Genomic DNA, 19,923 nt, shown 5'->3' on the forward strand with positions numbered 1-19,923 from the left:
AATTTATAATACAGTGCTCACTTCATAATACAGTGTCTTTGGGATTAGTGTAGGTAAGCTGCTCCTCCAGCCTCAGTGTGGGATCATATGCTATCAATAGCTGGCAATCGCAATCAATGCCAAATGAAACCCTACTAGAAAATTGCCAATAAGGTGGGGCTATTTATGACGAAAATGAAAGAATCATCATTCTGTGACCACTAAAAATATCAATGAGATGAGTACAGTGGGGAACAACTAAAAACTGTGAAAGTAAACAGACCATAAATACTTAAGTGGATTTTCAAAGATTTTTTCCTGCCATGTCTCCAGGTTTGATTGATCTGCCATATAAGCATCTAGGAATTTATTTTGCTTATTTTTTATCATACAGAGGAATCCCATAGAGTTATCACTGGCAGAATTAATTATGCCTTAACATCTATAAGGGTGTTAGAATTTACTCCAGAGATAAATTTAAGATTCTTTCCAACTGTACTGCAAACAGGAAGAAAGCATTTATTTGCTGATGGTAGATATCTCTCAAGTCTTAATCTAATGCATGTTGCACCTTATTAAGGAATGAAATTTTGAAAGTGATCAGGCATTCCAAAGAAGAACTACTAATTTTCTGTTCTAGCCGCCTCAGAAAGATGTTGTTGATGTTATACAAACTATCCAAGCTTAACATCCAAATGAGCATTTCCGGAGCAATGAAATTGCTGGTAAGACTGTATGACAGACAGTGGTAACATTTAAAGCAATTAGCAGAGTGAATGGCATTGGCATCAGCCAATCAAAATTGACACTGGCTATAGTTCTAAAGTGGGGTTTGAGACCCTTTGCTATTCCATGACTTAACCCAATGTAGGGATGAGGCAGCTGAAGTTGGGGAAAATATATTCAGGGGAATTTAGGTCAGGAGCTATTAGTATTAGGTTCAGAGTTATTTCAATATTTTAATAACTGATATGGCTATACCACATATGGGTGGAGTTAACATGGCTTGATTAAAGGCGAAAAGGAATCTAAAATTATTCCAAAGATATTGTCACTGCCGAAACCATGTGTGGAACTCCTTTTTAGAATTGCCTTCGGAGCCAGTTTACAAGCTTGTACAAGTAAATGTCTCATTAATTTCATCACAACCCGTTTTTGACCAAAAATGGTATTACACAACTTCTTCATTTATATTATTCACTACACTTGGCTCTGAGTGGCTTTTAGCTATTTCCAAAAATCTGACTCAAATTCCAAAGACAAAGATATATTGAGGATTTATTTTACAGTGTTTTCTATAGCATCTAAAACAAATACAAGTGAGGAAAAGAAAAATCAAGTTTACTAAGTTCCTATTACATACCATTATAGTAATAGAAGCTTATGTATAGTTATCTCATTTAATTTTACATTATTTTATTTTACACTGTTGATCCCTTGGGATTCTGACCTCCAGACACAAACAAAAACTTCAGAACAAAAATTTACAACTCTCTAGAGAGATTGACTTTCTCTTGTAGGTTATTCTACCTCCTAATTATAACTTGTGACTCTAATTAGTAGATTCATGGATAATAACATATTGAAAGAAACAGGACAAAGCTTCCAAGTATCTTAAAATAAAAGGAAGCTAAGATTTATTGACTGCCCGTTACATGCCAGGACTATCACATGTTAGAACTAGTTATTGCACATATGTAACAAATTTTAGAAGACTCTATATTTGGACTGGCAGTGTGTTACATTTCTACATCTTTTTGTATTAACCAATTGCTAACTGAAAAAAACGTTTCTATTGTTGTATTTTCAAACTTAACATTTTTAAGCACCTACTATATAATAGATGTGTGAAATTATTATACATTATATTATTTAACCTCCACAGTAACCTCTATAAAATAGGTATTAAACTATTAAAATCCTCATTTTAGGGGCACCTGGGTGGCTGAGTCCATTAAGCGTCTGCCTTCAGCTCAGGTCATGATCCCAGGGTCCTGGGATCGAGTCCCATGTTGGGCTCCCTGCTCAGTGGAGAGCCTGCTTCTCCCTATCCTCTGCCTGCCACTTTGCTTACTTGGACTATCTCTCTGTCAAATAAATAAATAAATAATCTTTTTTAAAAATCCCCATTTTATAGTGACGTTGAGAAAATTGTCTATGGTTACAGGGCAGAATCAGGATTTTAACCCAGATACCTGATTCTAGAACCATGTTCTCATCACTATGCTACATCAAAGAATTGATGAGAACCTTGACATAAGCTTGCTACTTGTTAAAATCAGAATTGTTGGCTATATGCTTAGTAAAGGGTTTGTGCTCTGTTTTATGACTTGTATACAGATGGGCACAGATGAGTTGACGTACCTGGAAGACAGAAGAGAGAAAGATGGAGCTTGCATTATGTGATAGAAAGAGTACTGAGATGCCTGGATTGCTCAGTCAGTTAAGCATCTGACTCTTGGTTTCAGCTCAGGTCATGATCTTAGGGTCCTCAGATGAAGCCCCGTGTCAGGTTCTGCACCCAGCAGGGAACTCTGTTTGGGATTTTCTCTCTCTCTCTCCCTCTCCCTCTGCCCCTCCCCCTGCTCATGCTCACGCTCTCTCTCTCTCTCTTTCTAAAATAAATAAATAAATCTTAAAGGAAGGAAGGAAGGAAGAGTACTAATTCCCCAACATCCACAAAGTATCTTCCCTGACATCTAGTCCCAGAATGGCTGAAATTCTCTCTATGTATTGAGTTCCTATTAACATACTAACAAATGATTATTTAAATTAATGATGCTTAGCTATGATATTTCACAGGATTTTATTTTAAAATGTGTATTTCTCTATCTCAGCCTCCATTAAGAATAGAATGTCCAGATCATGGAAGATAATATCTTCCCTGTAATCTGTACTAGTTAAGACAACAATTAGGTTATTTCATCTTTTTCTGGTTTATTTCTTGAAGAGGCACAGAGGTAAACTAGATATCATCATGAGGAGAGCAGTCAGTTAGTGATGGGTTGAGAAACCGCTACAGGTAAGGGCAGTGGAAGGAATTGGAAAATCATAGCTTGAAATGGAGAAGATAGGGATGGGCTACAATCATTGTATTTAGAAATTTCAAAAATGTCCTTGTGAAAGAGATGGCACATTTCTTAGTCAGCTCAGGCTACTATAACAAAATACCATAAACTGGGTGGCTTAAAAAACAGATGTTTATTTCTCACAATTTTAGAGGCTGGGCTGTCTAATCCAAAATACCAGCAGATCTGGTTCTTTGTGAGGGCTCTCTTCCTGGTTTGCAATGGCCCCCATTTTGCTGTGTGTTCATATGTCCTTTCCTCAGTGTGTATTTATGGAGAGAGAGCTCTCTTGTCTCTTCCTCTTTCTTTAGGGCACTAATCCCATCATGAGAGCACCAGTCTCATGACATCATCTAAATTTAATGACCTGCTCAAACCCCATCTCTAAATAAGATCACATTGAGGGTCAGGGCTTCAATATATGATTTTGAACAAATGTTCAGTTTATAGCTACACATACGTATACTATGTTTCTCCAAGTAAACACTGGGGACCAATGGATGGAAGCTATAAGGAAGCAGGTTTAGGCTAATTATAAAGGGTCTTTATAGCAGGTGGACAATGTGTCTTCAAGTAGAATTAATTGACTCAAGAAAGTGGTGATCTCCTTCCCCAACATTGATAGCATTGAAATTGAGTCTGAAAGACCATTTGTCAAAGATGTTATTAGTCATAGATAATATTTATTAGTGGTTGTTACTGGCAAGGAATTATTCCATGCACTCTCCCTGAATTTTCCTATTTAATATTCACAGTGGCCCTAGGAAATAAGATCTATTTTGACATCATTCTTAAATGAAGGGCCTGAAGCTTAGAGAGGTTAAGTAATTTGCCCAAAGTCACATCATTTGTAAAAGGCAGAAAGCACATCTGTCTTATGTCCAGAGACTGAATTCTTACCCACATTGCTTTTTACTTGCCAGTGTTGTAGAAAGATTTGCTTCACCAAGAGAGAAGCCATAATATGTGGCCTTCCAATTCTGAGACTGCTTGATTCTAACAAAATAAAAATATATTACCTAGGAAGCATAAAACAGTATGGAAAGCAGACACCAGATAGAATGGAAAAAGGGACAGGTAAAATTTAATGAGGGGAGAAAAGGCTGGAAAGATCCTAAGTAAAAGGCACTGGTCCAGGAAAAATACATTCCTGGCTGGGTGTAGGCAGGGGGTATTTCCTGAGGGCTGTGCACATATGAGAGCAAAATGAAGGGGGACTAGGAGGTAGCAAAGGCATAAGACATACAAAAATACTCCCTGCCCATAGCAGAGGCATCATTTGGAGACCTGGAGTTAGATTCCAAACACTGCCTTTTATTGATACTCAGAAAGAACTAAGGGAAACATGGCCATATCAAGTGTCCAGGGACCTTCAGTGAGCTTATTTTTATTTATTTTTTCTTGTAAGTAATTAATTAGAACCCCTCAATTACAAAAAGCAGTAGCAGAAAGTTGCTATTCAGATTCAAATGGACAAATGGACCATTTTCAAGCATTCTTTCATATCATGCAAGATACTTAAGCATTCATTCATTCATACACATGCATTCATGTGTATTCATTTAATAAATATATACTGAGTGCCTACTATTTGCTAAGCACGTTTTTTTTGGCACTGGGGATATAGCAGAATAGAAAAAGTAGTCCCCACCTGCACCTCCCCCCCTAAAATAATTCCTTATCTTCACTGAGTGTATTCTCTGGAGCAGAAAAGCCAAGATGAATATGTAAAATGTAAAGTGCGTTAAAAGTGCTAAGGAGAAAAACAAAACAAAGAAAAAGAACAGGAAGTGAGCATCTATGGAGAATTTTTGAAAATTTTGATAGAATTTCAGTTAAATATTCAAACTAAAAAGGAGAGAGGGAAATGGTTTAGAAAAGGGATGTGTTTCGCCTGGGTGGCTCAGCTGACCGACACTTGATCTCAGCTCAGGTCTTGATCTCAGCTCAGGTCTGGATCTCAGGGTCATGAGTTCAAGCCCCACATTGGGATCCATAATGGGCAAGGAGCCTACTTATAAAAAAAGGGGGATGTGTTGAAGTCCGTGTGGTTTTAAAGTTCATGCTTGTGAATCACAAATACTGTGAAAGATTTTGCGGCAAAGTGAAAAGTACAATTGGAAAATCACTTCCCCTATTTTTAAAAAATATTTATTTATTTATTTGAGAAAGAGAGAGAGAGCAGGAGCGGGGGAGGGGGAGTGAGGGGTAGAGGGACAGGGAGAAGCAGACTCCCCGTTGAGCACAGAACCCAACACATGGGACTCCATCCTAGGACCTTGCGATCACGACCTGAGCTGAAGGCAGACGCTTAACCAACTGAGTCACACAGAAGCCCCTCACTTCCCTTATTTTATCCACATTTCCTCATCTTTAAAACGGGAATGCTAACATTAGCCCTCAAGGCAACACAGGTGTGTGTATATCTCAAATGGACATGGCCTTCAAAATATAAAACAATGTATACATGTTACTTCACTTTACTACAAAAAATAATTTATATTTTTGAAAATGTCCTCTGAATCTCTGAATACATACACACATATATATATTCAACTATAGATATACATATATTTACTCTGAATATCTGAATGTATATATAGACACACACACACATACACACAAGCACACACACACATTGCACCCATCCCAACTCATAGCTCATATAATCCATCTAGTACAAATATTCTGACAAGGAATAGGCACATCTATCCTTTGAGGCTTCCAGGAACCTCTCAGCAGACCAAGAGCAACACATTCCTCCCGCACTCAATTCTTCTTGGATTACTGAACACTTTGCAGAGCTTTTTCAGTCACCTCCTGAAATGCTGGTTTCCTTCCTCCATCCAAGATACTCAACAAAATGGGACTTGTCAACTGTGCTTATGGTAATAAATCTCCTTTCCAGCATTTCTCCTGACATTCTAATGCCTTCCTGAACATAATAAAAAGGTCATTTTCCACCTGAATTCATCTTCTCCAAGCTACTTTATATTTCTGCAAATCCAAGTTTCAACAAGTTTGATTTCATTTCTTCTACAGTATTTTATTTGCTTTAACCAAGCTAAAAATCCCAACTGCAACCCTGTGCTCTCCTCTAATTGCTTGAGTGGGGATTATATTTTATTGGCTGACTGTATAATGTAGATACATTGTGAAACCTGAACTGTTCCTTTCTCTTGAGTGGCAGAGAATTAAATGCTCCCTTTCAGATATTGTCCAAGGATTTATGATTTTGTTTCCCATATCAGTTCAATAACTTTCTATGTATCAATTATGCCATGATCAGTATTCTCACCTAAATATAAAACAATCTCCCAGAACCACTCAGACATGAGCAGGCCTTTCACTTTGGGCAACCAACTGGGCTGTAGTGTCAGGCATTTCACAAGTCTGTCTCCGGTTTGGAGAGGAGCAATTTAAGGAGCAGCCTTCCAGAAGTTACATATTCTTGGTTCCCGAGGAATTCCTTCCAATTATAGTAGCTGCATGTATCCTTGGTAGGTCCAGGTATTCATTTAAGTGTGATCATCATTTGTAGACATTATTATCTGGAAAATAACTCCATTTGTAATGGAAGTTTATGAGGTGAGTGGGGCTCCTAGGAGAGCTCCCAGACAAAAATTTGAGAAAACCTTGGACTTCTTGCCAGTGATAATGACAGGGCACACACAGTACTTGTTCATTCTGTTTAACACGTTGGTGACATTCTTCTCTGTAGGTCAGTCCATCCACTCCCGGGACATGATGAATCATTGACTTCTGATCGAGAACGCAGACGTGGTGGCCCTTTACCTAGAGGAATAGGATCCCAGGACAATTTGCCCACGACCTCTGCTGCGCAAAGCAGGAGCCACGCGATCCTGGGGGCGTGCGGTGCCCCAGGCGGCCAGCCCAGCGCGTCCAGCGCTAGGGCGCCCCCAGCCGGGCTCTCCCAGGGCCCAGCCCCTGCCTCAGCCGTCCCGAGCGAGCAGCCAAGGACAGCGCTCGGTGTCTGTCCCGCGGGATGTGGACAGGACGGTCCTCGGCCATGCAAATCACTCTCTTTCTTGAAGACGAAGATGGGAGTACCCTGCCAACTCTCCAGTAGTACTGGCCGCCCGCCGGGTCTGCGACGCCGGTAGGAAGCAGTTGACTGCTAGGCAGAGGATCCGAGGGACCCGCGGGAAGTGGAGGGAAGGAACGGGGAGGGGAGGACGAAAACCTGAGGGAGAGAGAACTAGGTTAGCTTCCTGGCTGGTGCGCTCTCCGCACCACACCCAATTCTGGTCTGTAGAAAGGATAGAGTGGTAAGCTGCTGGGGGCCTGGAAAGGCGCAAGCCTTGGTCAGCAAAGGAGAAGAAAACCTGAAGACTCGGTTGCAAGAAAGGAGGAGGAAGAGAAGACGAAAGCATCCCTCTTTTCTTGTTTTTTTTTTTTTTTTTTTCTTCTCCCCCCTCCCCCTTTTTTTTTCCTACCAAGTGCACAAGGGAATCCAGCCGCCACTCTTGACCTGGGGAACATCCATTATTTAATGAAAACAGGAGAGGGTTTTTTTTTCTTCTTCTTCTTCTTCTTCTTCTTCTTCTTCTTCTTCTTCTTCTTCTTCTTCTTCTTCTTCTTCTTCTTCTTCTTCTTCGCCGTCTTCATCTTTGAAATAAATGCTGTAGCACTGCTTCTCTCTGTACCTCATTCTTCTGCCCCAATTTGTTTTCTTATATACCACCCTCACTGCACCCCTAGTCTAATTCCCTGGTCTTTTGGACTAATTGAAAGAATTTGTCTCAAGTTTTTAAGTCCTGTGTATCAGGTTTTTATCTGCTTAAATGCCTTCAGAGTAAGCTATCCCAGTAATCTGGACTTCCACTCTCAAGGTTCCAGCCCTTTCTAGTCCAAGGGTTTCATTATCAAGTGAGGTCTGTCCCTCCCTCCACCTCCTCCTTCCCTGCAGGAACACACATTTTCATTCCAAGACCCTTGCATTCCAACCCCTTGCTGGGTTGCTTGCTGTTTTGCCCTCAGGCTCTCCAGGCACTTCAAAGAAGTTTGCTTAGACTGTCCTTAGACCCAGGTGGTGCCTAGTAGTGGGGCTGCTCTCCAGATTGGGAATCTGCACCTCTTCACTCCTTTTTTATCTTTTTTTCCTGAAACCTGTTTCAGTTCCTGATAACACAAACAATCGAAATACTTAAACAAAGCTGTGAAGTAGGGTGATTTGACTTGTAATTTGCACTCCCAATATAATACTTCTCTCTCTTCCTTCCCCTCCTTTTCCTCCTCTACTCCCTCTTTCCCTCAGCACCTCAGTTTCTGACATCCCAAAAGTTAATTCAAAATCGTGGACTCACATATGAGAAAAGAGCTGGTAACTATCACTTTATCTGTGCTGTAAAGTAGCACAACATTCAATCAAGAAACAGGCATTGAACACTTCCTAAGTGCCAGACACTGGGAAGTGGTCCAGGGACTGTTAAGTGCGTTTCTTTTTTTCATCACTCTTTCTCCTCCTGCCGCTCTCCTAGCTCTCCTACCTCCCCTATTGTTATCATCAACATCATCTTTTATAATATTCATTCAGCCCTTAATATATGCCAGCCATACAGGTAGGAGCTTTACATGCATTTTCTTTTTTAATTATTATGCTGACTTTTAAAATGGAGGATTCCATTTTATAGGTGAGAAAACTTGAGATTAAAGAAGTTGAGTAGCTTCCTCAAGCTCATATATATAGTGTGTGCTGGTGCAGGGGTTTGTCAACCAGACAGTCTGACTCCAGGCTTGTGGTACGTCGCTTCTAAAGAGTCAGTGGAGGAGCCAGACTTGTAAACATAAATATAATTCAAAGAGGTAAGTGCTAGCATTGTAGAAATACAGAAGCCGCATGACTAACACTGCCTAGGGGGATCAGGAAAGGCTTAAAAGCCAACTTGACTTGTGAGGTGGGTCTTGAAATAGGAGTAGGAGTATCCCAGGAAAACAAAGGGATGGGGGGGGGGGTTGGTGCATTTCAGGCTGAGAAACTATATATGCAATGCCTCAAGTTGAGAAAGGCTGCCATGGTATGTTTAGGAAACAGTTCAATCTGATTACAGCATAGGGTTCATGAGACAGTGTTGTGATATGAAACTAAGATTGTCAAGTAGGAAACTAGGGGCAAGAATGTCAAGGACTAGAGATTTTGCTGGGAAGTTTAGCTTTCATCTTACAGGTAAAATGACTCCAACAGAGATTTTAAAGAAAGGGAGTGACATAATCAAATTTGTCTTTCTGTCGGACTGTCTGTTGCAAGATGACGGGAGGAAGTCTGGAAAAGGGAAAGTAGAGCCAGATGGCAGAGGTACTGGTTGGAAACTTGCGTACAGATGATGGGGGCCTGAGCTAGGAGTTGTGAGACTGGAAAGGAGGGAGTTTGTTCACCTAAGAATATTGGCATTAAGCGTGCTACCTGTTTCTAGAACAAAGGACTTCAGGCACAGAGAATTTTGTTCAAAATAAAAAAGACCTCTTAAGAGAGCACCAAACAGCCCTTTTATTTTTATAGGCATAGTTAGTCTGTGAAGCTTAGGAAGATTAAACCACACAATCAACTAGTGGAAGAATGATCATAGCCACCTTTTATTTAGAGATTACTATCCACATACTTAGCATCTTTTAAAACATTTGACCCTCCTAACTTTTGAAAATAAGTACAAAGCTACTCTTAAGTCCATTTAACAGATGAGGAAGCTGAGGTTAGTAACTCGGTGAAGTCTGCACAGATAATTAAAGACAGAATGGGGATTCAAAACTAAAGTTATCTAATCCCAGAGTTCCCACAGTTTTTATATGTTATGTACTGAGATTGAAATTTAGACATCCTTACCCTAAACTGGTGTTCTCTTCACTAGTTGTTGCTGCCTTTCTCTTCTGCAATGTGCCATTTAGGCATTATTGGGCACACATTCCTGATATCTGAATGCCTATGCTGTAAATATGCCCTGAAGTAGCATTTACTGGGGATTCACTGTCTATCACATACACTAAGCAAGATACTATGATGATCCATTTTTAAAACTGCGCTTTTGCAATGAAAGAAAGAGCAAATTACAAGTGACATCAACATGCAACCAGAAACACAGCTGATCAACATTTGGAGTGGTACAGACATGAAGGATCAAGGGCTGTTGGAATCATCGCTGATGTTAGTCAGCACTCTGCTGTGCCAGGGCCTTGATGTGTATTATTTTATTTAGGAACACTGACTTAGGTGAAATAAATTGCTCAGTGTCACACTAATACTAAATTGATGAGCCAGAACTGGAACTCTAGTTTATCTGACACCCAACTCGGGCCCTTCAGCTCTGTTGGAGAGGTTGGTGAAGACTGAAGTTGGTTTCATGGACAGTAGTATACCAGTAAATGTTTCACACCCAGCTCTCAAACACGAAAATCGAAACAGCTCTGAGTTTTAGTGCTGCCAATTCCAGTTTCCAGAGGGTAAAAGTAACTCACAGTAATAGATTTCAAGCTGCCAGCGTGACCTCACTGAAGTCAGCATTGGGAAGTGATGCACATGAGGGCTCTGGAGAGCCTCCAGCCCGCTACTGTACCACAGAGGAGGAGACGCTTGGGCAGTGTCTTAGAAGAGAAGTAGAAGGATCTGGGGTAATTCTTTGAGAAAGAAGGGGTGGTGAAGGCTGGAATGAGGATTGGGTTAGGTATATTCTAAGAAAGTGGACAGATTGAGCTAATTTGTGGGTAGATCAAGTAGAAAGTGTGATTTAGAATTGGCTGGGGGCAGCTACTTGTTTAAACTTTACTATTCCCGAGGGGTGGAAATTTGCTTGAAAAAAGAGACCTAAATGTTGATTTATCTTAACTTTCAGCAGACACTTGTCTAAAAGACGGATACAACCAAAAACATACTCAAAAGACTGAAATTAGGGCTAAATGAATAAAAAAGATTGGCCAATATGGATTTCTGGCTAGTTACCTACTTTTCTCTTTCTTTATGGCAAGGACAACAGCAGACTGATGAAGATGATGAACTGATGGAAAATGAACCTTAGCAAATATATAGACAATAAAGGTGAATAAAGTTACTCTGTGCTCACTTTCAAAAGAGGTCCTGAGGGGCACCTGGCTGGCTCAATCAGTAGAACGTGTGACTCTTGATCTTGGGGTTGTGTGAGTTTGAGCCCCACATTGGGTGTAGAGATTACTTAAAAATAAAAAAATCTAAAAAAGAAAGAAGAAAGAAAGAAAGAAAGAAAGAAAGAAAGAAAGAAAGAAAGAAAGAAAGAAAGAAAGAAAGAAAGAAAGAAAAACAAAAGAGGTTCTGAAGAGATATGTTTTCTCTGTGAGAATGTGTGAATGTACCTTATAGTGACCTTGTAGCCACGGGAAATCAATATATTTGCAAATACTTCAGATATTTATCTTGTTACTTTAATTCGCATCTTTCTGAGCATAAAGCAACACCAATGCTTCTCTCATTCCTACATGACCAGATAGTGCATAGGATAATAAGGAGAAAAAAATGTTAGCAAGTACCTGCAAATGAGGCCTGTGTTCACTCTGTGGCAATAATCTAGCCCTTTAAAAGGAGAAAGGATGAAAATAAAATTAGTCCTCATGATGCAGAAGATTTCTATCCCCTCCCCTGTCCCCCGATAACCAAAAGCTCTTGGACACAATCTTAGCAGAAAACATAATGATCCTAAGAACCAATAAAAAATAATATAAAGGAAATGAAGTGGAGGTCTACTGTTTTTGTCTGCTCTTTGGAGAATGGCCCCCATTCCTGTGATTCTGAAATACTGCCAAGTGTGACACCCACCTGCCCTGGCTACAGGGGTGGACATTTACCTCAGGCCTGGTCAGTCATGGTTCTGGGTCTTCTGATTCACAGTAAATTACTCAACACATGAGCAAAACCAATCAAACTTTTTTTCATGAATGAGAGGGTAGCTCTTCCTTTAGGATTTCAGTCTCTGTGGATGTAGGCTTTGGTCTGAAAATAATCATCTTTTTAGTATGTGGGCTGCAAAAGAGGAAATTGAGAAAACAGTCGAAGACAAGCAAAGGCATGTCGAACTAAGAGACAGAAAAAGGACAAAGAGCCTTGACAGCTTTGCTCAAATGCCTTGATCCTGCTATGCCTAAACATACACATACTTTTGGAATTCTCAGTCATTTAAACCAATAATGGTTTGGTTTACCAATAGGTTACCTCCTGGTTGCTTTCTTTTTTTTTTTTTTTTGGTTAAACTCCTTGGACTAGAGTTTTTTTCACTTTCTGTTGAACGTAACCTATTAAAAAACCTTATAAAAAGTCCCCAACCTGATGATAAACTCCTGCTGGCTGCCTGGGATTATGAAAATAATGTCTCCCTAACTTAAAAAAAGGCAGAGCAGAGGAGATGGGAAATACCAAGAGCTACATTTCTTTCTTGGCCTGTAGTCTAAGATACGTTAATTTATTTTATTTAGTTTCTCTGATCCGTGACTCATCTCTCTTTGGACATCTCTTTCTTTCATTGGCATACAGACCACAATACAATCATTTGTTTATTCATAAATTATCATGGCTTTATTATATACCTCAAAATGTTGAGCCTTCACAGAACAGGCAAAAGACAAGGTATCAAGTCGGGAGGGAAAGAAAGGAAAAAGAGATGCTGATCATTTTAGAACTGGAAGAACAACTCAGCACCAGCTCTTTTCTTTTTAAATTTCATGGCAGATATTTGAGCAGATGGTGAAGAATCACCTCAAGATAGAGTCATTTGGGATTTTTCTTAGTTTTTCTGAGACGATCCCAAAAGTTGAAGACTGTAGGAGGGACCAAGTGAGAATAGAAGATGATTCAGTTGCTGGTCTGGGGAAAAGACTTGAGTAACTAAGGGCTACTTTCTCAGGCCCCGTGAGTATAATTCCCCCTCTACTCAACTTCTCAAGCTGCCCTTTGATGTGTCTTTGCCTTTAAAGGTTGAGTTTAGTGACTATTTAGTCCTGAAGTCAAAATTTGTCTAAGCCCTGAAAAAAATCTAAGGAATAACTCTGGACCTTGCACTCTTTTGAAATGTCCTTGAGCCTAGGAAAGCTAATTGAGAGTTATACTCTTTGGGGATTCTCTTGTAACTTGATATGTTAACCACCTCTTGACAAAATACCTCACTCTATAACTTGGATGTCATTCTCTATAAAAAAGCAAATCACTTTCCTTAGGAGATGTATCAATTAGTCAGTTGTTGTTTTTTTTTTAAGATTTTATTTATTTATTTGACAGAGAGAGACACAGCGAGAGAGGGAACACAAGCAGGGGGAGTGGGAGAGGGAGAAGCAGGCTTCCCGCTGAGCAGGGAGCCCGATGCGGGGCTTGATCCCAGGACCCTGGGATCATGACCTGAGCCGAAGGCAGACACTTAACCAACTGAGCCACCCAGTCGTCCCCAATTAGTCAGTTTTAACAGAATTTCAAAACTGGAAGCAATAACCAAAAATTATTTACTTTACCAGCTAGAATACATCACAGAATTCTGCCAGCTAGAAAACATCACAGATTCTGGTGATTTCAATGAAATCATGTAAATGTTTATAAATCTTTTCACATGTTGGCTTATATAGCTTTTTAAATATGCATTGCATTTTCTCACAAGCTTTTCACCTTGAGGTACAATTATTAAGTAAATTTCTTGCCCTTACAAAGAAAAGTAAACACATTAAACACCTCCATGCAAAGTTAAAATGCTGGACATTAAATTAAATATTTGTCCTATAACACTGTTAACTTAATAGGTTATGAATCATCTTTGTTTGTGGAATACATTGCTTTATATTATAATTTTGCCAAATCCACCCTGTAAAGAACAAAGTAAAAAGAACATTGAGGCTTAAGATCTTGAATACTGAACCTCCTCTGTAGACTTTGCAATATTGATACTGCATCCATAATCATGCCTTAGTGAAATGTTATACAGAACATTATTCAGAATATTTGTTCTGAAAAGAGTTTGGATAAATGCACCGTATTTGAAATTGATTAATGCTGTCTGATATGCATCCAAATTTTTTATTATCCTGAGAATTTGACTTAAAAGTTATAGGGTATCTTATGTATTTCCTGTAACTGGAAGTGGCTCACTTGAGCAAAAATGGTAGCCAAAGCTGTGTTAATCTTGGGTAAGTCTCCTGACTTCTGGGACCTGTGTTACCTCATCTGTCATAGGATGTAGTTGGATTGGCCCAGTATTTTTTTTTTTAACTTCTTTCTTTTTAAAATATATTTATTATTGAAATATAGTTGACATACAATGTTACATTAGTTTCAGGTATACAATATAGTAATTTGACAATTCTGTGTATTACTCAATGCTCAGCATAAGTATAGTCACCATCTGTCATCATACAACATCGTTACAATATTATTGACCATATTCTTATGCTGTACTTTTAATCTCCATGATTTATTTATTTTATAACAGGAGGTGTGTACCTCTTAATCCCCTTCACCTCTTTTGTCCATCCTCCCATTCCCCTCCCCTCTGGCAACCACCAGTTTATTCTCTGTATATATAAGTCTGTTTCTATTTGTTTGTTTGCTTGTTTGTTCATTTGTTTTGTTTTTTAGATTCCACATATAAGTGAAATCATATGGTATTTGTCTTTCTCTGTCTGACTTCTGTCACCAAACATAATACCCTATAGATCCATCTATATTGTCACAAAAGGAAAGATTTCATTCTTTTTTATGACGGAGTAATATCCCATTGTGTGTATATACCACATCTTCTTTCTCCATTCATCTATAGATGAACATTGGGTTGTTTCCATATCATAACTGTTGTAAATAATGCTGCAATAAACATAAGGGTGCATATAGCTTTTCAAATTAATGTTTTTGTTTTCTTTGGGTAAATATCTAAAAGTGAAATTACTGGATCATACGGTATTTCTATTTTTAATTTTATGAGAAACCTCCATACCATTTTCCACAGTGACTGTACCAATTGGCCTTCCCACCAACAGTGCACAAGGATTCCTTTTTCTCCACATCTTTGCCAACATTTATTATTTGTCTTTTTTTTTTTTTTAAGATTCTATTTACTTATTTTTATTTGAGAGAGAGAGAGAAAGAGAGCGTGAGTGGGTGGAGGGGCAGAGGAAGAGAGAATCTCAGGCAGACTCCACACTGAGTGTGGAGCCTGACACAGCACTCGATCTCAGGACCCTGAGATCATGACCTGAGCCAAAACCAAGAGTCAGACGCACAACTGACTGAACCACCTAGGCGCCCCTCTGGTCTTTTTGATTCTAGCTATTCTGGGACAGGTGTGAGGTGATAATCTCATTGTGGTTTTGATTTGTATTTCCCTGATGATTAGTGATGTTGAGCATTTTTTCATGTGTCTGTTGCTCATCTGAATAGACATTTGGAAAAATGTCTATTTAGGTCTTCTGCCCATTTTTTTAATCAGATAGTTTTTTGGTGTTGAGTTGCATAAGCTCTTTATATGTTTTGTATATTAACCGCTTATCAGATAGATCATTTGCAAATATCTTCTCCCTTTCAACAGGTGCCTTTTGTTTGGGTTTTCTAATTCTTATGAAAAGCCTAAAGTCTGAAGGAGGCAGTAAAACTTTAGGTTGCTTGTCAAACTTTAGTTAAAGAAGCTCCACCTGTATCAGTTTGTTAATTACCTTGCATAATCATTTATTATTCATCCATGTATTCATGAATTGATTAAATAATTAAATAGTATTGTGTGCTACTATGTGTCTGCTATTCTATGCATATAGCAGAGAATAAAACAGACATAAATTTCTGTTCTTGAGCCTTCAGTCTAGTACAGAGAGGCAGATATCAGTAGTCAGTGTTCAAGATATCTAAGTTAAATATATATTATGTTGTATTTTGATAGAGTCTATGGAGAAAAAATGAAGCAGAAAAGGGAGATAGAGTATCGGGGCTGGGGATTGAAATTTTATTTTATATATTTATTTTTTTTTACTTTATTTTTTTCTTTTTTAAGAGAGGGAGCGGTGGAGGGTAGGAGCAGGAGAGAGAGCATCTTAAGCAGGCTCCACTCCCAGCATGGAGCCCCATATGGGACTAGATCTCACAACCCTGAGATCATGACCTGAGCCAAAATCAAGAGTCAGACGCTTAGCCTGCTTAGCAACTGAGCCACCCAAACTGGGGGTTGAAATTTTAAATAGTTGTTCATGGAAAGGATCAAAAAGAAGATAACATTTGAGAAAATACCTTGAAGAAGATGATGGAGTAAGCCTCAGTAATAACTGTGCAAAAAAAGTTCCAAGGATTAGAAACAGCAAGTGCAAAGTCTCTGACATGGGAACATGGCAGGTATCTTTAGGAACAGCGAGGAGACCACCATTATTTGAATGATTAAACAAGGGAGAAATAGGGACTTGGACTTCAGAATAAGCCTACATTAAAAGAAAAAGGTTTATATTTAAATAAAGATTGAAAACTCTTCATCTAAATTACTTGCGAGGCTCTGAAAAGCATTAAAATTTTAAGACTTTTATATTGCATAATCAATGAGCCTTTATTCAGTGTTATTAAACCTTTTTTTTTCCTAATTAATATCACTCCTTCAGGATTATAGGTTTATCTAAGCATTTCTTCTTCATACTTTCCTTAAAGTCAACCATCTTACTTATTTTAAAGGGAAACTATATGGATAAACTGAAACTTGTATTAATTAATTTGGCTTTCCAGAAGTCCATTAAATCCATGGTGATTTGTTTGTTTTAAAAAATCAAATATACATTGTTTTCATATTTCTATAGTCATTATATGTTCACCTCAAATTCCTGAATGAAATATTCACAGATTGCAATGACTAGTAGGTACATGACAAAGCAAGTAGAGATAACTCTGGAAAACTTCATGAGAATTAATCAAGTTAAAATTTCCTTTAATGTATGAAGCATCTGAATAACCATACTCTGAGTCACATTTTACTTATTCAAAACTGAAAGGGCCGTTTATTTCAGTTGAAAGTTGAAAATATGCAGAGAACTCTGAAGAGAAACTCTCAAGTTATAAGGTGGAAATAAACCAATATACTTTTTGAATTAAGTTTTATGCACCTACTGAAATCACTAATGAATTATGAGAGTTTGATACACTAAGAGTTTTTGACATTCATTTTATAGTTATAGCTAAGTTTCATGGTTAAATAGCTTAGCTAGGACTCTTTTCTCCATTCTTCATGTCTAAGACAAGAAGGAAAATGACTAAGTGGATTTCTACTTTGAAATAGCTATGCATTTCTTTTTGTACCCACACACTGAGCAATCTACAGTCTGAAATAAGAACATAGTGTTTACCATAGGCTTTGGAAGTTTTTGCCCTCCTGAGCTCCAGGGATAAATATTAGCTAGATTATTGAGGACATGAGTTGCAAAATTTAATTACTATTAACAATTGAAATTAAACAATAAAATTCAAGGGAATATTTCTTAGTAGGATGAATACCAGTCTGTCATCCAATCCATATCTAGAGTGATTTGAGGAACTACTGACTTTAAAAAATCTTGGGGTCTAGAAATGAAACAGAGTTCTATCTTATACCTACATAATCTCTACGACTCTTTAGTCTTATCTTCCTAGACTTAATATAAATCCAATTTAGCCTTCTGTTTCAATCTTTGTCATCAGTGCATTAACCCAGGTCCTGGCCCATCTCCTGCCTGGTCACTTAGAAATTTTACTAGTCAGGCTTCCATTCTCAGCATGCTGCCCTCCCCTTACCAACCCCCAACCCCGTCCTTTTTTTAAACAAAGAGGCATGGCCTTTTACGTTTTATTCTCATTAATGTCAAATAGTTTTTATCACTTTCTTCCTCCCGTAGATTAAGTTTCTTCACTTCTATTTCAAAGTTTTCATTACAGTGACTAAGACTTGACTCATTCCCCTTGCCTTTCCTAAACTTCAGTCTACCTAGTTGTGATATTGTGATTTATCATAAGAAGTATGTATTTGGTCTTGGACCCATTCCAGTCAGAATTTTTTAAGTGATAAGAATGATAAAGGTGTCTTTTGTTATGTTAATGAGTCACTTTGGGAAAACCTTGGGGCAATCTAAGGATGGAGGTTGGTTGCTAGGAGACTCAACCGGGTGATTAGAGGGTTGGAACTTTTAGTCCCACCCCTCCTGGGAGGGGTGAGGAGCTCAGAGACTGAGTTAAATCATCAGTGGGCAATGATTTAATCAGTCATGCCTATGTAATGAAGCCTCCAAAAAACCCAAAGGACAGGGTTCAGAGAGCTTCTAGGTTGTTGAATATGTGGAGATTTGGGGAGAGTTGTGTGATCAGAGAGCATGAAAGCTCTGCTCTCTTTCTCAACACACCTTGCTGTATGTATCTCTTCCATCTGGCTGATGCTATCTCCAGGTAGCTACTGTCAGAATTGAGTTGAATTGTAGGACATGCAGCTAGTGTCTGAGAATTGATTGGTGGTGTGGGGAAAAAAACTACACATTGGAATTAATACCAGAATCATACTAGTCTAATCATTTAAGATCCAGTTGAAACCCCTTTCATCTCCTTATATTATTCTCCTTTCTAAGTTTGTTTCAAGGTTTATGTTCTATGGAAAAAAACAAACAAATCCAACTCTTTCTCATTCAAACATAAATATTTATAGAGTGCTCAATGTTTTTGCAAAGTATTAGCTAGAAATGTGTAATCACCAATGGGGGCGGGGGGGGGGGGGAAGAAAGTGAATTAGATTTGTTGCATGCCCTTGAACTGCATACAAGTTTTGTTTAAAAACTAGGAAGGCACACAGAGCACTGTGATATAAAGTGGAAGGAACAAATGTCACCAGTCTCCAATGCCATCTTTGGTGAAATTTCATTTCCAGTGGGAAATTGTTTACATTAGAACAACAACAGCAAACAATCATCTCAACTTTTCAAATGTTCACATGCCTGATCTATGTTGTCACATACTGTTGGTCAATGTTTTAATACAGGACAAATGGTCCTGGTCTGAGCCTTAGGGGTCCTGGGTCCTAAATTCTCATCTCAATGGATTCCAAGTAGGAAATTAGCCTACTGTGCTGTGTCACTGCTTTGAACGTACTGTCCTGACTGATGATTTATTTTATACTGAAGATGCAAAACTCTTTTGATGTTCTTGGTAACATGAAGTATGTTTTTCTCTGGCTGAACATTGTTCATTTTATTTCTTGTAGTAAGAAGTACCCAGCTTCATGCTCTGATGCATGACTAAACTGGTAAATATCACTGGAATACTATGTATTCTCAGTTGTAACAAAAAGCAATTGTGATCCAGATACAGCTGGAAAAGTTCTTCCTCTTAAGAACAAGATAAGGTGGATCCAATCCTCCATTCCCTAGATTTCGAAGGACAAATACTCCCTTCAATACATTATTTTGTGGGTCTTATATTCTCAAGTTTCTTAACTCTGAGTTTTTGCTTATGGTAAATTATTTCAGTCTAGAAATGGCCTTGACATCTCATATGCACTGTACCTGGCTCATAAAGATAGGATGCACTGCCTGATTAGTTAATTTCCCTAAGGAAAATGTGTTTGAGTGTAGAAGACTTTATTAAAGTTTTCAGAAGATGAAGAAATTTATATCTCAATCAAGCCTCCCAAACAAAAAAAAAGTCATAAATTTGTTAGACATCTCTGATAAGCAAAGTGGATAATGATGAGCAAAGTGGATAGGGATGAAGCTCTAAAATCAAATATGTTTTCCTCTGGCTGAACATTATTCATCTGACCTCTTGTAGTAAGAAGTAGCCATTATGATGCTCTGATGCATGACTAAACTGGCTGGTAAAATATCATTGGAATTATCTAGAATCAAAGTGCCTGGGGTAGAAAAGAGGCTTTACTATTACTCTCAA

The sequence above is a fragment of the Phoca vitulina genome, unplaced genomic scaffold (genome assembly GCF_004348235.1).
Source record: "Phoca vitulina isolate PV1807 unplaced genomic scaffold, GSC_HSeal_1.0 scaffold8, whole genome shotgun sequence".
Lineage (NCBI taxonomy): Eukaryota > Metazoa > Chordata > Mammalia > Carnivora > Phocidae > Phoca > Phoca vitulina.